This window comes from Pongo pygmaeus, chromosome X, assembly GCF_028885625.2.
Source record: "Pongo pygmaeus isolate AG05252 chromosome X, NHGRI_mPonPyg2-v2.0_pri, whole genome shotgun sequence".
Lineage (NCBI taxonomy): Eukaryota > Metazoa > Chordata > Mammalia > Primates > Hominidae > Pongo > Pongo pygmaeus.
In genome coordinates this window covers 6657020-6664966 of record NC_072396.2, presented here as the reverse complement: position 1 = coordinate 6664966, position 7947 = coordinate 6657020, and positions in this window count along the sequence as shown.

Genomic DNA, 7947 nt, shown 5'->3' with positions numbered 1-7947 from the left:
TATTACCCAATCTGCTCCCGACATTAAATAAAACTCCAAAAATTAAATTCCAGCCCTCAAACCCCACAACAGAATTTAATTAACCTCGCCTTCAAGGTGTACGGTAATAGAAAAAAGTTGCAATTCCTTGCCTCCACTGTGAGACAAACCCCAGCCACATCTCCAGCACACGAGAACTTCCAAATGCCTGAACCGCAGCGGCCAGGCGTTCCTCCAGAACCTCCTCCCCCAGGAGCTTGCTACAAGTGCCAGAAATCTGGCCACCATGCCAAGGAATGCCTGCAGCCCAGGATTCCTCCTAAGCCGCGTCCCATCTGTGCGGGACCCCACTGGAAATCGGACTGTCCAACTCACCTGGCAGCCACTCCCAGAGCCCCTGGAACTCTGGCTCAAGGCTCTCTGACTCCTTCCCAGATCTTCTTGGCTTAGCGGCTGAAGACTGACGCTGCCCGATCGCCTCGGAAGCCCCCTAGACCATCACGGACGCCGAGCTTCGGGTAACTCTCACAGTGGAAGGTAAGTCCGTCCCCTTAGTCAACACGGAGGCTACCCACTCCACATTACCTTCTTTTCAAGGGCCTGTTTCCCTTGCCTCCATAACTGTTGTGGGTATTGACGGCCAGGCTTCTAAACCCCTGAAAACTCCCCGACTCTGGTGCCAACTTGGACAACACTCTTTTCTGCACTCCTTTTTAGTTATCCCCACCTGCCCAGTTCCCTTATTAGGCTGAGATACTTTAACCAAATTATCTGCTTCCCTGACTATTCCTGGACTACAGCTGCATCTCATTGCCGCCCTTCTCCCCAACCCAAAGCCTCTTTCGCGTCTTCCTCTCGTATCCCCCCACCTTAACCCACAAGTATGGGACATCTCTACTCCTTCCCTGGCAACCGATCACCTGCCCATCACCATCCCATTAAAACCTAATCACCTTTACCCGGCTCAACGCCAATATCCCATCCCACAGCACGCTTTAAAAGGATTAAAGCCTGTTATCACTGGCCTGCTACAGCATGGGCTTCTGAAACCTATAAACTCTCCTTACAATTCCCCCATTTTACCTGTCCAAAAACCGGACAATTCTTACAGATGAGTTCAGGATCTGCGCCTTATCAACCAAAGTGTTTTGCCTATCCACCCTGTGGTGCCCAACCCGTACACTCTTTTGTCCTCAATACCTTCCTCCACAACTCACTATTCCATTCTCGATCTTAAAGATGCTTTTTCACTATTCCCCTGCACCCCTCGTCCCAGCCTCTCTTTGCTTTCACTTAGACTGACCCTGACACCCATTAGGCTCAGCAAATTACCTGGGCTGTACTGCCGCAAGGCTTCACAGACAGCCCCCATTACTTCAGTCAAGCCCACATTTCATCCTCATCTGTTACCTATCTCGGCATAATGCTCATAAAACCACGCGTGCTCTCCCTGCTGATCGTGTCCGATTAATCTCCCAAACCTCAATCCCTTACAAAACAACTCCTTTCCTTCCTAGGCATAGTTAGTGCGGTCAGAATTCTTACACAAGAGCCAGGGCCGCACCCTGTAGCCTTTCTGTCCAAACAACTTGACCTTACTGTTTTAGCCTAGCCCTCATGTCTCCGTGCAGCGGCTGCTGCTGCTTTAATACTTTTAGAGGCCCTCAAAATCACAAACTATGCTCAACTCACTCTCTACAGTTCTCATAATTTCCAAAATCTATTTTCTTCCTCATACCTGATGCACATACTTTCTGCTCCCCGGCTCCTTCAGCTGTACTCACTCTGTCTTAATTCCCACAATTACCATTGTTCCTGGCCGGGACTTCAATCCGGCCTCCCACGTTATTCTGGATACCACACCTGACCCTCATGACTGTATCTCCCTGATCCACCTGACATTCACCCCATTTCCCCATATTTCCTTCTTTCCTGTTCCTCACCCTGATCACGCTTGATTTATTGATGGCAGTTCCACCAGGCCTAATCGCCACACACCAGCAAAGGCAGGCTATGCTATAGTACAAGCCACTAGCCCCCCTCTTAGAACCTCTCATTTCCTTTCCATTGTGGAAATCGATCCTCAAGGAAATAACTTCTCAGTGTTCCATCTGCTATTCTACTACTCCTCAAGGATTACTCAGGCCCCCTCCCTTCCCTACACATCAAGCTCAAGGATTTGCCCCCACCCGGGACTGGCAAATTAGCTTTACTCAACATGCCCCGAGTCAGATAACTAAAATACCTCTTAGTCTAGATAGACACTTTCACTGGATAGGTACAGACCTTTCCTACAGGGTCTGAGAAGGCCACCGCAGTCATTTCTTCTCTTCTGTCAGACATAATTCCTCAGTTTAGCCTTCCCACCTCTATACAGTCTGATAACAGACCAGCCTTTATTAGTCAAATCAGCCAAGCAGTTTTTCAGGCTCTTAGTATTCAGTGAAACCTTTATATCCCTTACGGTCCTCTGTCTTCAGGAAAAGTAGAATGGACTAAAGGTCTTTTAAAAACACACCTCACCAAGCTCAGCCACCAACTTAAAAAGGACTGGACAATACTTTTACCACTTTCCCTTCTCAGAAGTCAGACCTGTCGTCAGAATGCTACAAGGTACAGCCCATTTGAGCTCCTGTATAGATGCTCCTTTTTATTAGGCCCCAGTCTCATTCCAGACACCAGACCAACTTAGACTGTGCCCCAAGAAAACTTGTCATCCCTACTGTCTTCTGTCTAGTCATACTCCTATTCACCGTTCTCAGCTACTCATACATGCCCTGCTCTTGTTTACACTGCCAGTTTACACTGTTTCTCCAAGTCATCACAGCTGATATCTCCTGGTGCTATCCCCAAACCACCATTCTTAACTCTTAAAGTAAATAAATAATCTTTACTGGCAAGACTATGCTGAACCTCGTTAGGCACTCTCTAATTAGATGTCCTAGGTCCTCCCAATTCTTAGTCCTTTAATACCTGTTTTTCTCCTTCTCTTATTCCGTTTAGTTTTTCAATTCATACAAAACTGTATCCAGGCCATCACCAATAATTCTAAATGACAAATGTTTCTTCTAACAACCCCACAATATCACCCCTTACCACAGAATCTTCCTTCAGCTTAATCTCTCCCACTCTATGTTCCCACGCCGCCCCTAATCCCGCTCGAAGCAGCCCTGAGAAACATCACCCATTATCTCTCCATACCGTCCCCAAAAATTTTCACTGTCCCAACACTTTACCACTATTTCGTTTTATTTTTCTTATTAACATAAGAAGACAGGAATGTCAGGCCTCTGAGCCCAAGCTAAGCCATCATATCCCCCTGCGACCTGCACGTACACATCCAGATGGCCTGTTCCTGCCTTAACTGATGACATTGTCTTGTGAAATTCCTTCTCCTGGCTCATCCTGGCTCAAAAGCTCCCCCACTGAGTACCTTGTGACCCCCACTCCTGCCCACCAGAGAACAACCCCCTTTGACTGTAATTTTCCTTTATCTACCCAAATCCTATAAAACGGCCCCACCCTTATCTCCCTTCGCTGACTGTCTTTTCGGACTCAGCTCACCTGCACCCAGGTGATTAAAAGCTTTATTGCTCACACAAAGCCTGTTTGGTGGTCTCTTCACATGGACGCGCATGAAAGATATTGTTTGATCAACCATGAAACTTTCAGAAAGAGCTTTTGTGTGCTCATAGCTAAGTATGGCTTCCAGGACAAATCCTGCAAGCCAGCAAGAAAACAATTGACAAAATCAGCTGCATAAAACTAAAAATTTCTAAATAACAATAATGTCCTCAACAGCGTAAAAAGACAAGGCATAGTGAGGGAAAATACATGCAATAAATCTGTACCGGTCATGATCCTCCAGACGAACAGAACCAATAAGCATGTCGGATATCTGTATCAATATTTATATCTTAGTTGGGCATGGTGACATGTATCTGAGCTCCCAGCTACTTGGCAGGCTGAGGCAGGAGGATTGCTTGAGACCAGGAGGTCAAGATGCAGTGAGCCATGATTGCACCACTGCACTCCAGCTTGGGCAACAGAGCGAGACCCTGTCTCTTAAAAAAAACAAATTCATATTGCCTATATATTTACAGATTATAATATATATTATAAACATATATAAATATTATGTATTTAAATATATTATATACCATATACAGACACATAAAGATATATAATGTATATGCTATATGGTATATACTATATATTATAACACATACGGTATATACTGTATATATGGTATATATGCAAGTCGGCAGGGTTCAATGTCAAAATTCAACCAAATTTGGTGGCTCATGAAGACTTGTCTGTGGTTGGCAGGACCACAGCTCACGCTTTATGATACATATATATGTATATACCATATATAATAATATATGGCATATATATTATTACAGTATATATATTATTATACTAATATATGGTACATATATTATTACAATCTATATATTACAATAATATATGATATATTACAGTGATATATATGATATGTTATAATATATGACATATGGTATATATTATATGTAGTATATTATATAATATATAGATTATAATTTATAAATATGTCTTAATATATGTATATTATATGTTATATGACATGTATTTACATGCTTATCAATAAGTATTTTACATATAATATATGAAGATGTATTTATTTCAAGGAATTGGCTCATTGAGTTATAGGGGCTGGCATATTGAAAATCCGTATAACAGCAGTCTGGTGGCCTGGAAACTCAAATAGGTACGGGTGCTGCAGTCAGCAGACAGAATTTCTTCTCCTCCAGAAAACCTCAATTTTGGTTTTAAGGTCTTTCAACTGATTGGGCAAGGCCAATCCCATAATCAAGGATCGCCTCCTTCACTTAAAGTCTACTGTTTGTGGATGTTGACCACTCTACACAACATCTCACAGTGACAGCTGGTATTTGATTAAACCTCTGGACATGATAGCTTAGCCAAGTTAACACGTTGTGAGTTGTGCACTCCCAAATTCTCATCTTGAAATCCCAACCCTCAGTGTCATAGAATGTGAGTGTATTTGGAGATATAGTTGACCCATGGTATCCTTGGGGGATGGATTCTAGAACCCCCCTTGGATACCAACATCTATGAATGCTCAAATCCCTTATGTAAAATGGTGTAGTATTTGCATTTAACCTATGGACATCCTCCTGTATACTTTAAATCAGGGATTCCCAACCCCCAGGGCATGGACTGGTATCAGTCCCATGGCCTGTTAGGAACTGAGTCACACAGCAGGAAGTGCGCAGCAGGCAAGTGAGCTAATGCCTGAGTTGCACCGCCTGTCAGATCAATTGCAGCATTAGATTCTCGTAGGAACATGAACCCAATTGTGAACTGCGCATGCGAAGGATCTAGGTTGTGTGCTCCTTATGAGAATGCAACCATAAATGTAATGCAATTGAATCATTTCAAAACCATTCCCCATCCCCCCACCCCACATCCGTGGAAATATCGTCTTCCACAAAACCTATCCCTGGTACCAAAAAGGTTGGGGATCACTGCCTTAAATCATTCCTAGGTTACTTACATTATTCAACACGCTGTAAATTCTATATAAATAGCTGTTTTCCTCCATTGTTTGAGAATAACAAGAAAAAAGTATGTATGTGATGTTTGTGTTTAGTACAGATGCAACCATCCATTTTTTTCCTGAATATTTTCAAATAGCAGTTGGTTAAATCCATAGATGCAGAGCCAACAGATATGGAGAACTGACTAGTCTCTTTAAAGATATAATTAAGGTAAAATAAAGTCATTAGGGTGGGCCCAGATCCAACAAGACTGGTATCCCTATAAGGAGCAAAGCTTGGGACACAGACACACACAGAGGGATGACTATGTGAGGACACAGGGAGAAGGTGCCATTTACAAGCCAAGGAGAGAGGCCCCAGGAGGAACCAACTCTTCCTATACCTTGATCTAGGACTTCTAGCCTCCAGGACAGTGAGAAAATTAATTCTGCTGTTTAGGCTATCCAGTCTATGTACTTTGTTATGGCAGCTCTAGCAAACAAATGCAACAAAATACAACAGAAAAATACACACAAAATGCAATAGAAAAATATGCACAAAGTACAACAGAGTGTGGGCTGGCAAACTTAAAATATATCCAGGATATTTACCACAAAGGAACAAAGACTGAACAGGGAGTTTGAGGGCAACAGAAAGATATACAAATTCAAATAAGTGAAAACTTTTCTTTTTCCCCATAAGTACCAAAATGCAGATAAAAACAATAGTGAGAGTCCATATTTTTAACCTTCCAATTGGTAGCAATCTAACAGATGGATAAGGCATAGGAAGCACTTTAAATAGTGACTGGGAATCAGGCAGCCCCTTGGGAGGGAAATTTGGGAAAACAGACCCACGCTTAAGACGCACGCAGCCTCTGACCCAGCACATACTTTTACTTCAAGGAATACATCCTGAGAGATGCACCCCCACATCATGCAGAGATTTATGCTGAAGGGTGTTTGCACTGCACAATTATTTTGAAATATCACAACTAGAAAAAAGAAAACTGACTATCGATAGAAGTTAGCTAAATGACAGTGATTCAGACATGGAATAGTAGGCAGCCATGAAAAAGATTGTGCACGCATAGGCAAGTGTGTGCATGCTTGTGTGTGAGGGGAAGGTGAGTGGGTGGGTGAATGCATGTGTGAATGAGACTATTTCCAGAAGGTTGCTGGAGAAAACTGTAACAGCAACAATCTTAGACAACAGTGGCTCAGAATCTGTTCTTCAAGAACAATTGACTCTTGTTTGTACATCTTTTCATACACTTGCAATTTTTTCTCCATATCTGCTCTGACTTTTGGTGCAAATCATTGATTAGATATTCATGAATTGCCTCATTTCTATTAACGCAGTGCTAGATTGAGCCCTATTCTTGTAAAATAATCATGTTAACACTATACCGAAGTGGCTTGTAAAACACTGAATTCTGCAAGTGGACTCACTTTGCTCATTCACATAGACTCCACTGAAGTGCTTTAAAGTTAAATGCTCCTTCATATGCAACTCATTGTAAGATAAAGATTAATAATGAGTTAATTTCTGGAAAAAAGAAAATGCTAGCCTTTCCTCGAAGGTATAAAATATCTTTGAAACAGTCTCAACTAAAGATTATCAGACATAACTTCCATCTTTTACATGCATTCTGAAGGCTGGGTTACAATTCACCATATCCAAGCAGACTGTTATATAAAAGTTGACTTAAAAAAAAAAAGTTGACTTAATTACTGAGCACATCACATCTTACATCTGTGTTTTGTGTTTATAAATACAGAAGGAACCATTTATAGTAATAAAACTATGGAGTATAAAATGTGTATTCAGTAGCTACAAAGAAGAAAACCTGCGATCTTAGATTCACAGTTTTCTATGCAGGTTCTAAAAATTCTGGAAAAGATGATGACACACTTAAAATATTCTCCAAGTGCCAACAATGTTCAGTGCTGCCTCCAAGCAGACAGGCTGTAATTGTTAAGAACGCATCTGAGGAGCTCACAGAAAAGACAGTACCTGACATTTATTTAATTGTTCTACACTAAAAAGTGAGTAATTGCCTAGGTGGATATTACTATGATTAGTAGACGATATGCATGTAACCATGAGATATGGATTTGAACTCATTACCTTCGGAGTTCAGCAAAGCCTCTTGGGTCAGATAGACTTCAGATAATCTATAGTTATCAAATTGGCTGCAGAGTTTCTTCTGCAGAATTCAAGTCATTTGACAATGCAAAAGCAGAATGCTTCTTTCAAATACTGAGCCAGCTTTTATTGCGGGATTGAGTCACTCTTTGACTATGTTTTGAGCATCCTTGGTAGCCCAGCCCAAAAGGCACTAAACTTAGAGCTGTGGACTCTAATTCTTATTCTGCGATGAACTAGGATTGTGGGTGGAATTGTGTCCCCACAAAATTCATTT